Genomic DNA, 18,607 nt, shown 5'->3' on the forward strand with positions numbered 1-18,607 from the left:
AGTTCATCATCAACGCACCATTTGCTACTTCTTGGGGAGTGGTGTCTCCTAGATTGGCTAGGTGTCACTTGGGAGCCTCCGACAAGATTGTGGAGTTGAACCAATGAGTTTGTAAGGGCAAGGAGATCGCCTACTTCGTGAAGATCTACCGCTAGTGAGGCAAGTCCTTCGTGGGCGACGGCCATGGTGGGATAGACAAGGTTGCTTCTTCGTGGACCCTTCGTGGGTGGAGCCCTCCGTGGACTCGCGCAGCCATTACCCTTCGTGGGTTGAAGTCTCCATCAACGTGGATGTACGATAGCACCACCTATCGGAACCACGCCAAAAACATCTGTGGCTCCAATTGCGTTTGAATCCTCCAAACCCTTCCCTTTACTTTCTTGCAAGTTGCATGCTTTAATTTCCGCTGCCTATACACTCTTTGCATGCTTGCTTGAATTGTGTGATGATTGCTTGACTTGTCCTAAAGTAGCTAAAATCTGCCAAACTCTAAAATTGGGAAAAGGTTAAGTTTTTATTGGTCAAGTAGTCTAATCACCCCCATCTAGACATACTTCAAGGTCCTACATCCTCGCCTTCTCGATCCAGCAAGACGGGCGAAGTAGTAGATGAGTTCCGGCAGCACGACGGTGTGATGACGGTGTTGGTGAAGAACAATCTCTGCAGGGCTTTGCCTAAGCATTACGGAAACTATGACGGAGGATAAACTAGAGGGGACGGGGTTGCCGGCACATGGCTTAGTGTTTCTTGATGTATCTTTGGTGCTAGCCCTACCCCTCTATTTATATGTTGAGCCTTGGGGTCGAAACTTGGAGTAAAAGCCTCCAGAAAGTCGGTTTCACCCGAAAGGCAAGAGTCCTTCTCGGACTCCAGGGCCAGACGCCAGGGTCTGGCGTCTGGCCCCTGAACTCCGCAAAACTTCCTTTTGCGCTTTCCAAAAACCTTGTGGGCTTTCCCCTTTGGCCCAAATAAAGTGTTCTCGTACCCAAACATTTCGGGAAACATCCGGAACCCCTTCCGATGAATTCAGGAACCCTTCCAGAGACTAAACACTATTATCCCATATATCAATCTTTATCTCCGGACCATTCCGGAGTTCCTCTTCATGTCCGTGATCATACCCGGGACTCCGAACAACATTCGGTCACCAACCTACATAACTCATATAATACTATATTGTCAACAAACGTTAAGCATGCAGACCCTACAGGTTCGAGAACTATGTAGACATGATCGAGACACTTTTCTGGTCAATAACCAATAGCGGAACCTAGATGCCCATATTGGCTCCTACATATTCTACGAAGATCTTTATTGGTCGAACCGCATAATGACATACGTAGTTCCCTTTGTCATTGGTATTTTACTTGCCCGAGATTCAATCGTCGGTATTATCATACCTAGTTCAATCTCGTTACCAGCAAGTCTCTTTACTCGTTGTAATACTTCATCCTGCAACTAACTTATTAGTCATAATGCTTGCAAGGCTTATAGTGATGAGTATTACCGAGAGGGCCTAGAGATACCTCTCTGACAATCGGAGTGACAAATCCTAATCTCGAAATACGCCAACTCAACAAGTACCTTCGGAGACACATGTAGAGCTCCTTTATAATCACGCAGTTACGTTGTGACGTTTGGTAGCACACAAAGTGTTCCCCCGGTAAACGGGAGTTGCATAATCTCATAGTCATAGGAATATGTATAAGTCATGAAGAAAGCAATAGCAACATACTAAACGATCAAGTGCTAAGCTAACAGAATGGGTCAAGTCAATCACGTCATTCTCCTGATGATGTTATCCCATTAATCAAATGACAACTCATGTCTATGGCTAGGAAACTCAACCATGTTTGATCAACGAGCTAGTCAAGTAGAGGCATACTAGTGACACTATGTTTGTCTATGTATTCACACATGTATTATGTTTCTGGTTAATACAATTCTAGCATGAATAAGAAACATTTAACATGATATGAGGAAATAAATAATAACTTCATTATTGCCTCTAGGGCATATCTCCTCCAGTCTCCCACTTGCACTAGAGTCAATAATCTAGATTACACAGTAATGATTCTAACATCCATGGAGTCTTGTGCTGATCATGTTTTGCTCTTGGAAGAGGCTTAGTCAATGGGTCTGCAAAATTCAGATCCGTATGTATCTTGCAAATCTCTATGTCTCCCACCTGGACTTGATCCCGGATGGAATTGAAGCGTCTCTTGATGTGCTTGGTCCTCTTGTGAAATCTGGATTCCTTTGCCAAAGCAATTGCACCAGTATTGTCACAGAAGATCTTCATTGGTCCTGATGCACTAGGTATAACACCTAGATCGGATATGAACTCCTTCATCCAGACTCCTTCATTTGCTGCTTCCAAAGCAGCTATGTACTCCGCTTCACACGTAGATCCCGCCATGACACTTTGTTTAGAACTGCACCAACTAACAGCTCCACCGTTCAATATAAACACGTATCCACTTTGCGATTTAGAATCGTCCGGATCAATGTCAAAGCTTGCATCGACGTAACCATTTACGACTAGCTCTTTGTCACCTCCATAAATGAGAAACATATCCTTAGTCCTTTTCAGGTATTTCAGGATGTTCTTGACCGCTGTCTAGTGATCCACTCCTGGATTTCTTTGGTACCTCCCTGCCAAGCTAATAGCAAGGCACACATCAGGTCTGGTACACAGCATTGCATACATGATAGAGCCTATGGCTGAAGCATGGGGAACATCTTTCATTTTCTCTATATCTTCTGCAGCGGTCAGGCATTGAGTCTGACTCAACTTCACACCTTGTAACACAGGCAAGAACCCTTTCTTTGCTTGATCCATTTTGAACTTCTTCAAAACTTTATCAAGGTATGTGCTTTGTGAAAGTCCAATTAAGCGTCTTGATCTATCTCTATAGATCTTGATGCCTAATATGTAAGCAACTTCTCCAAGGTCTTTCATAGAAAAACTCTTATTCAGGTATACCTTTATGATATCCAGAAATTCTATATCATTTCCAATCAACAATATGTCATCCACATATAATATCAGAAATGCTACAGAGCTCCCACTCACTTTCTTGTAAATACAGACTTCTCCAAAAGTCTATATAAAACCATATGCTTTGATCACACTATCAAATTGTTTATTCCAACTTCGAGAGGCTTGCACCAGTCCATCAATGGATCGCTGGAGCTTGCGCACTTTCTTAGCACCCTTTGGATCGACAAAACCTTCTGGTTGCATCATATACAACTCTTCTTCCAGAAATCCATTCAGGAATGCAGTTTTGACATCCATCTGCCAAATTTCATAATCATACAATGCGGCAATCGCTAACATGATTCGGACAGACTTAAGCATCGCTACGGGTGAGAAAGTCTCATCATAGTCAACCCCTTGAAGTTGTCGAAAACCTTTTGCAACAAGTCGAGCTTTGTAGACAGTAACATTACCATCAGCGTCAGTCTTCTTCTTGAAGATCCATTTATTCTCGATGGCTTGCTGATCATCGGGCAAGTCAACCAAAGTCCATACTTTGTTCTCATACATGGATCCCATCTCAGATTTCATGGCCTCAAGCCATTTTGCGGAATCCGGGCTCATCATCGCTTCCTCATAGTCCGTAGGTTTGCCATGGTCAAGTAACATGACCTCCAGAATAGGATTACCGTACCACTCTGGTGCAGATCTTACTCTGTTGACCTACGAGGTTCGGTAGTAACTTGATTTGAAGTTTCATCTTTAGTATCATTAGCTTCCTCACTAATTGGTGTAGACGTCACAAGAACCGGTTTGTGTGATGAACAGCTTTCCAATAAGGGAGTAGGTACAGTTACCTCATCAAGTTCTACTTTCCTCCCACTCACTTCTTTTGAGAGAAACTCCTTCTCTAGAAAGGATCCAAATTTAGCAACAAATGTCTTGCCTTCGGATCTTTGATAGAAGGTGTACCCAACAGTCTCCTTTGGGTATCCTATGAAGACACATTTCTCCGATTTGGGTTCGAGCTTATCAGGTTGAAGTTTATTCACATAAGCATCGCAACCCTAAACTTTAAGAAACAACAACTTTGGTTTCTTGCCAAACCACAGTTCATAAGGTGTCGTCTCAACGGATTTCGATGGTGCCCTATTTAACGTGAATGCAGCCGTCTCTAAAGTATAACCCCAAAATGATAGCGGTAAATCAGTAATAGACATCATAGATCGCACCATATCTAGTAAAGTATGATTACAACATTCGGACACACCATTACGTTGTGGTGTTCCGGGTGGCGTGAGTTGCGAAACTATTCCGCATGTTTCAAATGTAGACCAAACTCGTAACTCAAATATTCTCCTCCACGATCAGATCGTAGAAACTTTATTTTCTTGTTACGATGATTTTCCACTTCACTCTGAAATTCTTTGAACTTTTCAAATGTTTTAGACTTATGTTTCATTAAGTAGATATACCCATATCTGCTCAAATCATCTGTGAAGGTGAGAAAATAACGATACCTGCCGCGAGCCTCAATATTCATTGGACCACATACATCAGCATGTATGATTTCCAATAAATCTATTGCTCGCTCCATAGTTCCGGAGAATGGAGTTTTAGTTATCTTGCCCATGAGGCATGGTTCGCGAGTACCAAGTGATTCATAATCAAGTGATTCCAAAAGTCCATCAGTATGGAGTTTCTTCATGCGCTTTACACCAATATGACCCAAACGGCAGTGCCACAAATAAGTTGCACTATCATTACCAACTCTGCATCTTTTGGCTTCAACATTATGAATATGTGTATCACTACTATCGAGATTCAACAAAAATAGACCACTCTTCAAGGGTGCATGACCATAAAAGATATTACTCATATAAATAGAACAACCATTATTCTCTGATTTAAATGAATAACCGTCTTGCATCAAACAAGATCCAGATATAATGTTCATGCTCAACGCTGGCACCAAATAACAATTATTCAGGTCTAAAACTAATCCCAAAGGTAGATGTAGAGGTAGCATGCCGACCGCGATCAAATCGACTTTGGAACCATTTCCCACGCGCATCGTCACCTCGTCCTTAGCCAATCTTCGGTCAATCCATATTCCCTGTATCGAGGTGCAAATATTAGCAACATAACCAGTATCAAATACCCAGGTGCTACTACGGGCATTAGTAAGGTACACATCAGTAACATGTATATCACATATACCTTTGTTCACCTTGCCATCCTTCTTATCCGCCAAATACTTGGGGCAGTTCCGCTTCCAGTGACCAGTCCCTTTGCAGTAGAGGCACTCAGTCTCAGGCTTAGGTCCAGACTTAGGTTTCTTCTCCTGAGCGGCAACTTGCTTGCCGTTCTTCTTGAAGTACCCCTTCTTCTTCCCTTTACCCTTTTTCTTGAAACTGGTGGTCTTGTTCACCATCAACACTTGATGCTCCTTCTTGATTTCTACCTCCGCAGCTTTTAGCATCGCGAAGAGCTCGGGAATAGTCTTGTTCATCCCTTGCATATTATAGTTCATCACGGAGCTCTTGTAGCTTGGTGGCAATGATTGAAGAATTCTGTCAATGACACTATCATCAGGAAGATTAACTCCCAGTTGAATCAAGTGATTATTATACCCAGACATTTTGAGTATATGTTCACTAACAGAACTATTCTCCTCCATCTTGCAGCTATAGAACTTATTTGAGACTTCATATCTCTCAATCCAGGCATTTGCTTGAAATATTAACTTCAACTAGTGGAACATATCATATGCTCCATGACGTTCAAAACATCGTTGAAGTCTCGGTTCTAAGCCGTAAAGCATGGCACACTGAACTATCAAGTGGTCATCAGCTTTGCTCTGCCAGACGTTCGTAACGTCGTCAGTTGCATCTGCAGCAGGCCTGGCACCCAGCGGTGCTTCTAGGATGTAATTCTTCTATGCAGCAATGAGGATAATCCTCAAGTTATGGACCCAGTCCATGTAATTGCTACCATCATCTTTCAACTTAGCTTTCTCAAGGAACGCATTAAAATTCAACGGAACAACAACACGGGCCATCTATCTACAATAACATAGACAAGCAAAAATACTATCAGGTACTAAGTTCATGATAAATTAAAGTTCAATTAATCATATTACTTAAGAACTCCCACTTAGATAGACATCCCTCTAGTCATCTAAGTGATTACGTGATCCAAATCAACTAAACCGTGTCCGATCATCACGTGAGTTGGAGTAAGTTTCAATGGTGAACATCACTATGTTGATCATATCTACTATATGATTCACGCTCGACCTTTCGGCCTGAGTGTTCCGAGGCCATATCTGCATATGCTAGGCTCGTCAAGTTTAACCTGAGTGTTATGCGTGTGTAAAACTGTCTTACACCCGGTGTATTTTAACAAAGAACTTATCACACCCGATCATCACGTGGTATCTCGGCACGAAGAACTTTCGCAACAGTGCATACTCAGGGAGAACACTTATACCTTGAAATTTAATGAGAGATCATCTTATAATGCCACCGTCAATCAAAGCAAAATAAGATGCATAAAGGATAAACATCACATGCAATCAATATAAGTGATATGATATGGCCATCATCATCTTGTGCTTGTGAACTCCATCTCCGAAGCACCGTCATGATAACACCTTGATCTCCATCGTAGCATCGTTGTCGTCTCGCCAACTATTGCTTCTACGACTATCGCTACTGCTTAGTGATAAAGTAAAGTATTTACTGGGCGATTGCTTTGCATACAATAAAGCGACAACCATATGGCTCCTGCCAGTTGCCGATAACTCTGTTACAAAACATGATCATCTCATACAATAAAATTTAGCATCATGTCTTGACCATATCACATCACAACATGCCCTGCAAAAACAAGTTAGACGTCCTCTACTTTCTTGTTGCAAGTTTTACGTGGCTGCTATGGGCTGAGCAAGAACCGTTCTTACCTACGCATCAAAACCACAACGATATTTCGTCAAGTTAGTGTTGTTTTAACCTTCTCAAGGACCGGGCGTAGTCACACTTGGTTCAACTAAAGTTGGAGAAACTGATACCCGCCAGCCACCTATGTGCAAAGCACGTTGGTAGAACCAGTCTCGCGTAAGCGTACGCGTAATGTCGGTCCGGGCCGCTTCATCCAACAATACCGCCGAACCAAAGTATGACATGCTGGTAAGCAGTATGACTTGTATCGCCCAGAACTCACTTGTGTTCTACTCGTGCATATAACGTCTATGCATAAACCTGGCTCTAATACCACTGTTGGGAACGTAGTAATTTCAAAATTTTCCTACGCACACGCAAGATCATGGTGATGCATATCAATGAGAGGGGGAGTGTATCTTCATACCCTTGAAGATCGCTAAGCGGAAGCATTTATCAATGCGGTTGATGTAGTCGTACACCTTCATGATCCGCCCCGATCAAGTACCGAACATACGACACCTCCATGTTCAGCACACGTTCAGCTCAATGACGTCCTCGCCTTCTTGATCCAGCAAGATGGTCGAAGTAGTAGATGAGTTCCGGCAGCACGAGGGCGTGATGACGGTGCTGGTGAAGAACAATCTCCGCAGGGCTTTGCCTAAGCACTACGAAAACTATGACGGAGGATAAACTAGAGGGCACGGGGTTGTCGGCACACGGCTTGGTGTTTCTTGATGTATCTTTGGTGCTAGCCCTGCCCCTCTATTTATATGTTGAGCCTTGGGGTCGAATCTTGGAGTAAAAGCCTCCATAACGTCGGTTTCACCCGAAAAGCAAGAGTCCTTCTCGGACTCCAGGGCCAGACGCCAGGGTTCCCGGCGTCTGGACCCAGACGCCAGGGACCCTGGCGTCTGGCCCCTGGACTCGGCAAAACTTCCTTTTGTGCTTTCCCAAAACCTTGTGGGATTTCCCCTTTGGCCCAAATAAAGTGTTCTCGTACCCAAACATTTCGGGAAACATCCGGAACCCCTTCTGGTGAATTCTGGAACCCTTTCGGAGACCAAACACTATTATCCCATATATCAATCTTTATCTCCGGACCATTCTTGAGCTCCTCGTCATGTTCGTGATCATATCCGGGACTCCGAAAACACGGTCACCAACATACATAACTCATATAATACTATATCGTCAATGAACATTAAGCGTGCGGACCCTACGGGTTCGAGAACTATGTAGACATGACCGAGACACTTGTCTGGTCAATAACCAATAGCGGAACCTGGATGCCCATATTGGCTCCTACATATTCTACGAAGATCTTTATCGATCGAACCGCATAACAACATACGTTGTTCCCTTTGTCATCGGTATGTTACTTGCTCGAGATTCGATCATCAATACTATCATACCTAGTTCAATCTCGTTACCAGCAAGTCTCTTTACTCGCTCCGTAATACTTCATCCCGCAACTAACTTATTAGTCTCAATGCTTGCAAGGCTTATAGTGATGAGTATTACCGAGAGGGCCCAGAGATACCTCTCCGACAATCGGAGTGACAAATCCTAATCTCGAAATACGCCAACTCAACAAGTACCTTCGGAGACACCTGTAGAGCTCCTTTATAATCACCCAGTTATGTTGTGACGTTTGGTAGCACACAAAGTGTTCCTCCGGTAAACGGGAGTTGCATAATCTCATAGTCATAGGAACATGTATAAGTCATGAAGAAAGCAAGAGCAACATACTAAATGATCAAGTGCTAAGCTAACGGAATGGGTCAAGTCAATCACATCATTCACCTAATGATGTGATCCTGTTAATCAAATGACAACTCATGTCTATGGCTAGGAAACTCAACCATCTTTGATCAACGAGCTAGTCAAGTAGAGGCATACTAGTGACACTATGTTTGTCTATGTATTCACACATGTATTATGTTTTCGGGTAATACAATTCTAGCATGTATAATAAATATTTATCATGATGTGAGGAAATAAATAATAACTTTATTATTGCCTCTAGGGCATATTTCCTTCATTGGCTTCAACACTATGAATATGTGTATTGTCGGCGTTCTGGGAACGGGGGTACCCAGACTTGCCTGCCTGAGGCCTGCGGCGTGGCTCAAGTAGGAGGGCCCACTGTGGCCCATCTTCATCGACACAAGCTCAAGTCCCTCGCGAGGGGACAAGCCTCACGAGGCGGATGACAGGAAGCTTCATCAGGCACATCCTCGCCAGGCTGGCTCACGAGGAGGCGGAGAGATCAAGGCAGGGTACCTCACGAGGTGCCCGTGATGCAAGCCATGACGATCGAGACCAGGCGGGCGCCAGCCTCGGCAGTGTCCTTGTTTCCCCTTTGGTGCAAAGGGGGCAAGCGCAGGCCAAGGCATCAGGCAAAGGATACCATTTCGGTGCAACAAGACCAAGACCAGCAGAACAGCAGGTTGGAGGTTATCGTGGAGCCCAGGAAGGCATCATCGTCAGAGCCTTTGGCAGGCAAGGACCAACTTTAGTCAGGATAAGTGTACTAGATGTTCCCCTTCAAAATGGCCAATTGTTGGTGCCCTTCCCGCTCAATATTTGGGAAGAGGACCAGGGCCTTGCTCTATAAATAGGACCAGCCACCACAGTAGGAAGGCATCGGGTAGAAAGGATCCAACATCTAGAGAGAGCAGATAGGCATCTCGAATCGATCCCTCCAAAGGGACAACACCACCACAAGGACACCCCTCGCGAGGCTGTTCTTCCCTTGTATTGTTCATCATCAGCCCCTGAGGCAATCCACCACGCCACAAACCAGAGTAGGGTATTACACCACAATGGTGGCCCGAACTAGTATAAACCTTGCGTCCCTTGTGTTGTTCTTCGTGTAGTTTAGATCTCTTGCGAGGCAACGAGACGTGAGTAGGTAGGGGGAGTGATCTCCGTGCGCACCCCAGAGTTCGAACCTCAAGGGTCTGCCGGAACCCGCAATCCGCCATTTGGCGCGCCAGGTAGGGATGCGTCGAAGCTCTCCCTTCCGTCGGCCCGTTCTCCGCCAACATCGCGTTTCGCCCGCATGGCAGACAACGTGCCGCCCGCTCCGGCGGCATATGCCAATGCTGGGGCTAGGGGGCTCCGAGCCTTGGCCCCTGCCCTGCGGCAGGTGCAGTGGCCACACAAGTTCAAGTCAGAGATGCCGCCGTGCTACAACGGCGTGACGGACCCGTGGGTTTTCCTGCTGGCATACGAGGAAGCCGTCCTCAAGGCGGGGGGCGACGACAGGGTGATGGCCAACTGGTTCCCCCTAGCCCTCACTGGCGTTCCGCGCATGTGGCTGCTCCACCTACCAGTAGATTCTGTAACCTCCTGGGGGGAACTGCTGTAGGACCTTGAAGTATGTCTAGAGGGGGGGGGGGTGATTAGACTACTTGACCAATTAAAAACCTAACTTCCCAATTTTAGACTTTGGCAGATTTTTGCTATCTTTGCACAAGTCAAGCAATCTTCACACAATTCAATCAAGCATGCAAAGAGTATATGAGCAGCGGAAATTAAAGCAAGCAACTTGCAGGAATGTAAAGGGAAGGGTTTGGAGGATTCAAACGCAATTGGAGACACAGATGTTTTTGTCGTGGTTCCAATAGGTGGTGCTATCGTACATCCATGTTGATGGAGACTTCAACCCACAAAGGGTAACGGTTGCGCGAGTCCACGGAGGGCTCCACCCACGAAGGGTCCATGAAGAAGCAACCTTGTCTATCCCACCATGGCCGTCGCCCATGAAGGACTTGCCTCACTAGCGGTATATATTCACGAAGTAGGCGATCTCCTTGCCCTTCCAAACTCCTTGGTTCAACTCCACAATCTTGTCGGAGGCTCCCAAGTGACACCTATCCAATCTAGGAGACACCACTCTCCAAGAAGTAACAAATGGTGCGTTGATGATGAACTCCTTCCTCTTGTGCTTCAAATGATAGTCTCCCCAACACTCAACTCTCTCTCTCACAGGATTTGGATTTGGTGGAAAGAAGATTTGAGTGGAAAGCAACTTGGGGAAGTCTAGAGATCAAGATTCATATGGAAGGAATGGAATATCTTGGCCTCAACACATGAGTAGGTGGTTCTCTCTCAGAACTGGTAAGTTGGAAGTGTAGGTTTGTTCTGATGGCTCTCTCCACGAATGAAGAGGAGGTGGATGGGTATATATAGCCTCCACACAAAATCTAACCGTTACACACAATTTACCAAACTCGGGGGGACCGAATCAACAAACTCGGTCGGACCGATTCAGTAAACCTAGTGACAATTAGTGATTTCGGTGGGACCGACATGCAACTCGGTAGGACCGATATGGTTAGGGTTAGGGCATAACATAATCTCGATGAGACCGATTACACAAACTCGGTGAGACCGATTTTGGTAATTAGCTAACCAGAGAGTTGGTCAGGCAAACTCGGTGGGACCGATTCGCTCTTTTTAGTGAGACCGAAATGTTACGAAAGGGAAACAGAGAGTTTACATTGCAATCTTGGTGGGACCAATCGCTCACTTCGGTTAGACCGAAACGTTATGAAGGGAAACAGAGAGATTACAATCCCATCTCGGTGAGACCGAGATCCCTATCGGTGAGACTGATTTGCCTAGGGTTTGTGGCAGTGGCTACGACAATCGAACTTGGTGGCGCCGGATAGAAAGAATCGGTGGGACCAATTTTGACTTTAGGTTGAGGTCATATGTGGATGTGAGAAAATAATTGAGGGTTTTTGGAGCATATCACTAAGCACTTGAAGCAAGAGGCTCATTAAGCAACACCTCATCCCTCCTTGATAGTATTGGCTTTTCCTATAGACTCAATGTGATCTTGGATCACTAAAATGTAAAATGTAGAGTCTTGAGCTTTTGAGCTTGAGCCAATCCTTTGTCCTTAATATTTTGAGGGATCCACTTTCATCATCCATGACATGCCATTCATTGAGCTTTCTTGAAATATTTGTCTTGGAATAGCATTAGCTCAATGAGCTATATGTTATTATGAATTACCAAAACCACCTAGGGATAGTTGCACTTTCAATCTCCCCCTTTTTGCTAATTGATGACGACATATAGACCAAAGCTTCTACAAATGATAATAAGATTAAAAAACATCATCGCTTTGAGAAGTATGTGATAAGCAAGAGCTCCCCCTAAATTTGTGCATAGTTTAAAATTTGCTTTGGACTGCAAATGCACAAGGAATTAGGCTCATGGGTTACTCTTCCATGTCACATACATCTTGATGGAGCGGTCAAAATAATAAAGATTGAATACATGCACTCATCACCAAACACAGTGAATGATCATATAAGGATAAGTAAGATAATATCATCTAACAAGCATAAGTGTAGCTTATGATCAAACACATGATCATCAATGTCTCACAGATAATAGCATAGTATCTCAAGCAATCAAAAGCAAACAAAGTTCAACCAAGAAGACAAGAGAGAACAAAAGCAAACTCTCTCTCTCTCTCTCTCTCTCAGCCTATGATCTATACATTTTTCTCCCCCTTTGGCAACAAGTTACCAAAAAGTTCCTAGAAAATGGATAGTACTATATTGTCTCCCAGACTTGATCTTCAGTTGGTGGTGTAGTGATGGCTCCTTGGAAGAAGACTTCAGTTGATGTGGATGGAGCTGGAGGAGTTGGTGCTGGAGCTGGTTGCACTGGAGCTGTAGCTGGTGCAGATGAAGTGGCTCTGGTGTCTGTCACTGGCATTGCAGCTAATCTCTGAGCTCGAGGCACTCTGGCAAATGCATTAGTAGTTGTCCTGCCCTTCCTCTCCTGCATGTCTTCCTGTAGCTGCTCCACAACTGACTAAATCTCAGTTACTTTGACATCTAAATCATAGAATTTTTGTTTCATGATTCTTTCCAGGCTCTCCTAGTTTTGAGTTAGGGTGGCCAACCCCTTCTCAATCCTCAGTGTTGATGCTATCAAGTAACCAAGCTGCTCCTGCTTGTTCTTCAAAAAGTACTCAGATGCCTCCTCTTGAGTTGGCATCTTGGCAGCCTTCTCTCTCTTTGCTTTCTCCTTCTTCTCTTGAGCTTGTACTGATGATGGTTCATTCTCATTCATCACAACTTGATTGTCCTCAAAGTCTGGATAGAGAGCAAAGTGTTCCTTATCCAACAAATATTTTTCTGTGCCCATCTTTGAGTTTATGAACTCCTGAATTTGTGGGGCATATCCACAACTCCTCTTTTGGTATGCTGCTGTCCTCTTGATAGTCTCAACCACGAGGCTCATGACCTTGAATTTCTGTGGCACATCAAATATGTGTAGCAAGTTGATTGCATACCCTCTGATCATGCTCTGGTCACCTGACTTGGGCAAAAGAGTGTGCCTTAGGATCCAGTTGATCGTTGGTAGCCCTGACAGAAGAAAATGGACTGACCCAAACGAGAAAGTTTCAAGAGCTTTGTCTGGGATCTCCTTGTACTTATGTGACATAGTATTGTGTCCCATCTTCTTCTTGGCATAAACGTCCAAGTCATCTTCACTCTCCTTTGGGTCATTGATCAGATTGGCCCACTCCTCAATGGTTGATTGGTACCTCGTACCTTCAGACATCCAAACTATCCTGCCATCTGGATAGAAATGTGCTGTGGAGTAGAATTGCATAATGAGCTCATCATTCCAGTTGGTGAGCTTCTGCCCAACAAAATCTGCAACTCCACATGCACTGAAACTGTCATACACTCCAGGATAGTGTTCTTCATTCTCCTTTATGTAGGTCCAGTCGACCCACCTCATATCACACACTATAGGCTTCTTGTCCAACAAGATTTTCTCATAGAAGTCCTGCTGTTCCTTTGTGTGGAACCTGTAATCAACAACAGTCCTTCTCCTGGTGGCATATGGATCTGTCATTCTCCATAGCCTCAACCCTGAGTCTCTCCTGATATTCATGTCCTCAGCCATAGGATGAGCATCATTATGGTCTGGAATCTTGGGTTTGAGCTTCCTCAGGACTTGTCCTTCATCATCTTCCTCAACAGCAACTTCAGGCACTGGGGCCTTATTCTTCTCAGCAGCTGGTATACTCCTGGTATTCCTCTTTGGTGCATTCTTGGCCTTGGAGGCAGCTTTGGGTGCTTCTTTGGGCTTTGATGTTGCAGCCCCTGACCTTATAGCATCACCCATCAGCTTTTGTGCCTTGGGTGCTGGTGCAGCAACCTCTTATTCCTCCTCCCTTCCATCATGGAAGGTTGTCCAACAACTCTGGCCATGGTCTTTCTGACCCTTTCCCTCCTCTTCTTTCCTTCTACAGCTGGCTCTATGGGATCAGGTTTTGCAGGTATTTGTGTTGATCCTCTGACCTTCAGCATGGGTGTCCTCTTGGCAGGGATCTTCCTATTAAGTCCAGGCTTTGTGGTCTTTGCTGAGCCATACTCCTTTTTGAGCACTACCTTCTTGGAAGTAGCCTCATCTTCAGCTGTCACATAGTCCTCATCCTCAGAGTCTGAGGTTCTCTTCCTTCTGGCTCTTGTGGCTGCTTTGGGCAAATTGCTAGGAGTGCTTCTGCTGCCATCATCTGAAGTGCTAGAGGGACTAGTGCCCTCACTCATGTGAATCTGCTCTTCTTCCCTATTCTGACTATCACTTTGGTCTGACATGCTGGAAACACTTACTGCTGACCCTGTGAACAGTTATAGATGAGATAGAATGGATGAGCATCACAAAATGCAGAGATTTTTGCTAAAGAATGACTCAAAAACTTAGTTTTAGTTTTCCACAGAAAGCATCTCGGATCAACCGATTTTTAAACTCGGTGATACCGAAGCAGCTTTTGGAACGTAAACATGTGATCTCGGTCAGACCGAGTCACAATTTGGTGGCACCGAGACTGCTAGGGTTTCACAAAGTTCCAAAATCGGTCACACTGATTAGCAATTCTCGATCAGACCAAGAGTTACTAGTGCAATGGCGTTAGCCGAATCGGTGGGACCGAGTTTTTCAACTCAGTGGGTTCGAGATGGTTTCGGCGGAAACCTAACCCTAATTTTCAAATCGCATCTATTCCAAGGATTGTTTTGACTGGATAGAGGTGTTTCAATCATGTCAAGAATCATAATGAACACAATGTGCTGAGAATTAGACGAGGATAGCACTGTGATCGAGTTCATACTCTAGTTCGGTGATGAACTCACTACGGTGGCAACGGCGGGGATGAATTCCGTTGACGGCGGCGAAGACCAGCGACTGGAGGCGGCTGGCGACGAAGTCGATGATCCTGAGACCTAGAAGGCAGAGCAAGCTATGCGTGGGTGAAGAGGTTTGGAGAAAGTTTCCAAATTTTTGCCCGTGAGTATATATAGCCCGACACTGTCGGTGTGACCGAGTGGAACAACTCGGTGGCACCGAGATGCATAACTGTTGACAGTTACAGCAACTCGGTGAGACCGAAAAGTTCAAATTGGTTGCACCGAGAATGAAAACCTAGATCGACTTAGTGATCTTGGTATGACCGAAATGGAAGAATCGGTCAGACCAAAAATCACAAAGAAGTTTTGGAAGTTTAAGTCCATGACGAATCAGGGACTCCGAGTGCTCCTCACACAGAGTGGTTCGAATCTGACTTGATCAAATTTTGTGATGTAGCATGAGTAGAGTTTGAGACGAGAAAAGCATAGATAGCTAAAGAAGGTTCTTAGGCATTCTTGTCCATCCACTTGGCACAAAGAAAAGAATCCAAACAAACAAAACAACAAGTGGATGTCCTTGAATGAGTAAAATATGCACCAACACGCTCACACAATAAGATGGCAATTAAAATATGTGGCAAAGCACGCACAACCAATTTTAGCATCTATTAAGCAATTGGCGATGACTAGGTCATCTATATATGAGTATATTGACTTAGGAGTCAAATGAGAGCATTTGATCATAGGTCATACTCATAGTTTGAGCTCAAGTGGGGTTACCACTTTTACATAATGCATTGATGTGTTCACACCATTAGAGTTGCTTTGACTCAATTCTTAGAGTTAAGCTCCCTCTAGATGTGAGATCCCCCCTTAGAGGGATGAACTAACCTTGGGTTTTGTCGATGATGACTTCATGTAGGTGTTGAAGATGTAGATGCTCAATGTTGATGTAGATCTTTTGGAGCAATCCTTTGGAGTGAGTTTCACTTTCAATACCTACACGGGTTAGTCCCACAAGGAACAAACAAGAATATCCATAGACATAGAGTGATGCACACGCAAGATGATGTCCATGAAAACTTTAGGTTACCTTGTCCCTTGCCTTACCAACATGAGGGTGTGCAAGATATGGAAGTTGATTGCACTTGTCCTTGCCATAATGATATGAGTGAAGAATGTTGGCGGAGTCACCCTCAAGAACACTCTAGTTCTTCTTCTTCTGGATCCACATCATATTGATGGGAATCCTTGGAGTTGTAGTTGTACTTGATGAAGTAGAACTTTACATAGTCTTGGGAACCCACTTGACCAAGGCCTTGGGTGCTTCTTAAAATGCATCAATCTCATCTTGAAGCTTGTCCTTGCCTTTGTTCTTGTGGTCTTGTGGTGGAAGATCATCTTGTGCTTCTGTTCCCTTGAAGGAAGTAGGATCATACTTCACTTGTTGAGGAACAAACTTCGTCTTGGGGTATTGATCTTCTTCCCACTCAACTCCATTGGCATTGAACTTCCATTCAAAACCAACACCTTGATTCTTCCGGTGCCTTCCTTGCTTGCGTACAATTTCCTCGAATTGCTTATTCCCGGCAAGGCTCTTGTATACACCTTTCTCTATGATTCCCTTCAATAAGCTATTTTCTTGCTCAAGTGTAACTTGGCTAAGAGAATCATTAGTGGAATCAAGAGAACTACTAGAAGCAACAATATTGGATTTAGCATTATTATTGTTACTACTAGAGGAAGAACCTTTCTTGTTCTTGTTATTAGACTTGACTTGAGGCATGTTAGTAGATAAGAGTAAATGCTTGGCAATGTAAGAACTTTTCTTACAGAGATTATCATTGATTGCCTTTAAGAACTCGTGCTCTTGCTCAAGATTGAGCTTTTCAAAGCGTAACTTCTCATGAGCCCTTAAAAGTTCTCGATGATCTTCGAAGATAGTTTCATGAGCTAACTTAAGAGTGTTTAGTTCTTTAGTTAGATGCTCGATGTTCTCCTTATCATTGTCATTCATTTTGTCTTGATTATCATGATTAATTGACGTTTCATCATAGTATTCATTACTAGAGTTGTCAATAAGTAAATCATTATCACCTAACAAGTCATCTTCATCACTATTAAAATCAACATACTCGGGGTGTGTTACCTTAGGACCTTTGGCCATGAAGCATCTTCCAATTCCTTCATTTGGTGAATCAAATATGTCGTAGGAGTTGGTTGACACAAGTGCTAGACCGGCAACACCTTCATCTTGAGTATGTTCGGAGTCGGAGTGATAACTTCTCTCGGAGTGATGTTCAGAGTCGGAACCAGATACCCATTCACCAACATGAGCTTGATGTCTTCGTTTTGTGTAGCTCCTTGATGACTTATCCTTCCTTTCCGAATCCTTGCTTCTCCGTGAGGGTCTTCGTTCATAACGATCATCTCTACTCCTTCTTTCTCTTGGTGGCGATTCTTCTCTTCTACTTCTTCTTATTGGAGAGTCTTCTCTTCTTTTGTAGGGTGCCGTACACTCATTGGAATAGTGTCCGAGTCTCCCATAATTGTAGCAATTGCGCTCTCGGCTAGAAGATCTTTTGTCATTGTAAGATCTTGACTTAGAGCTTCTTTCTTTGCTTATGCTCTTGTAGAATTTGTTGAAGTTCTTCACCATTAAGCTCAATTCTTCATTGAAGGTTTGTTTCTCACTTGATGATGTGGGGTCTTCACATGAGGCTTTGTAAGCACCACTTGACTTGTTGTGAAGTTCCTCCTTATCCTTAAGTGACATCTCATGAGCAACAATTCTTCCTATGACTTCCGTTGGCTTGAGATCTTTGTAATTTGGCATCATTTGGATCAATGTGCACACGGTATCATATTTTCCATCCAATGCTCTTAGGATCTTCTTGATGATGAATCTGTCGGTCATCTCTTCACTTCCTAAGCCGGCAATCTCATTTGTGATAAGAGCAAGCCTAGAGTACATTTCAGTGACACCTTCACCATCCTTCATTTTGAACTTGTTAAGCTGACTTTGGAGCACATCCAACTTGGATTCCTTGACGGAGTCGGTACCTTCATGCATATCAATCAAAGTATCCCAAATTTCCTTTGCATTCTCAAGACGGCTGATTTTGTTGAATTCTTCGGGGCACAAGCCATTGAAGAGGATATCACAAGCTTGAGCATTGTATTGCAGCATCTTCAATTCATCCGCATTTGCTTCATGGTTTGACTCTCTCCCATCAAAGAATTCACCTAGCAAGCCAATACACACAATAGCCCAAACGGCGGGGTTATGTCCGAGAATATGCATTTTCATCTTATGCTTCCAACTAGCAAAATTAGTGCCATCAAAGTAAGGACCTCTACGGTGATAATTTCCCTCGCTAGACGCCATACTCTCCTAGGTTGTGAAACCAAGGCTATGACCACCAAAAGCTATGGAAATCAAATAAAATGGAGACCAAAGCTCTGATACCACTTGTAGGACCTTGAAGTATGTCTAGAGGGGGGGGGGG

This window comes from Triticum aestivum, chromosome 6B (genome assembly GCF_018294505.1).
Source record: "Triticum aestivum cultivar Chinese Spring chromosome 6B, IWGSC CS RefSeq v2.1, whole genome shotgun sequence".
Lineage (NCBI taxonomy): Eukaryota > Viridiplantae > Streptophyta > Magnoliopsida > Poales > Poaceae > Triticum > Triticum aestivum.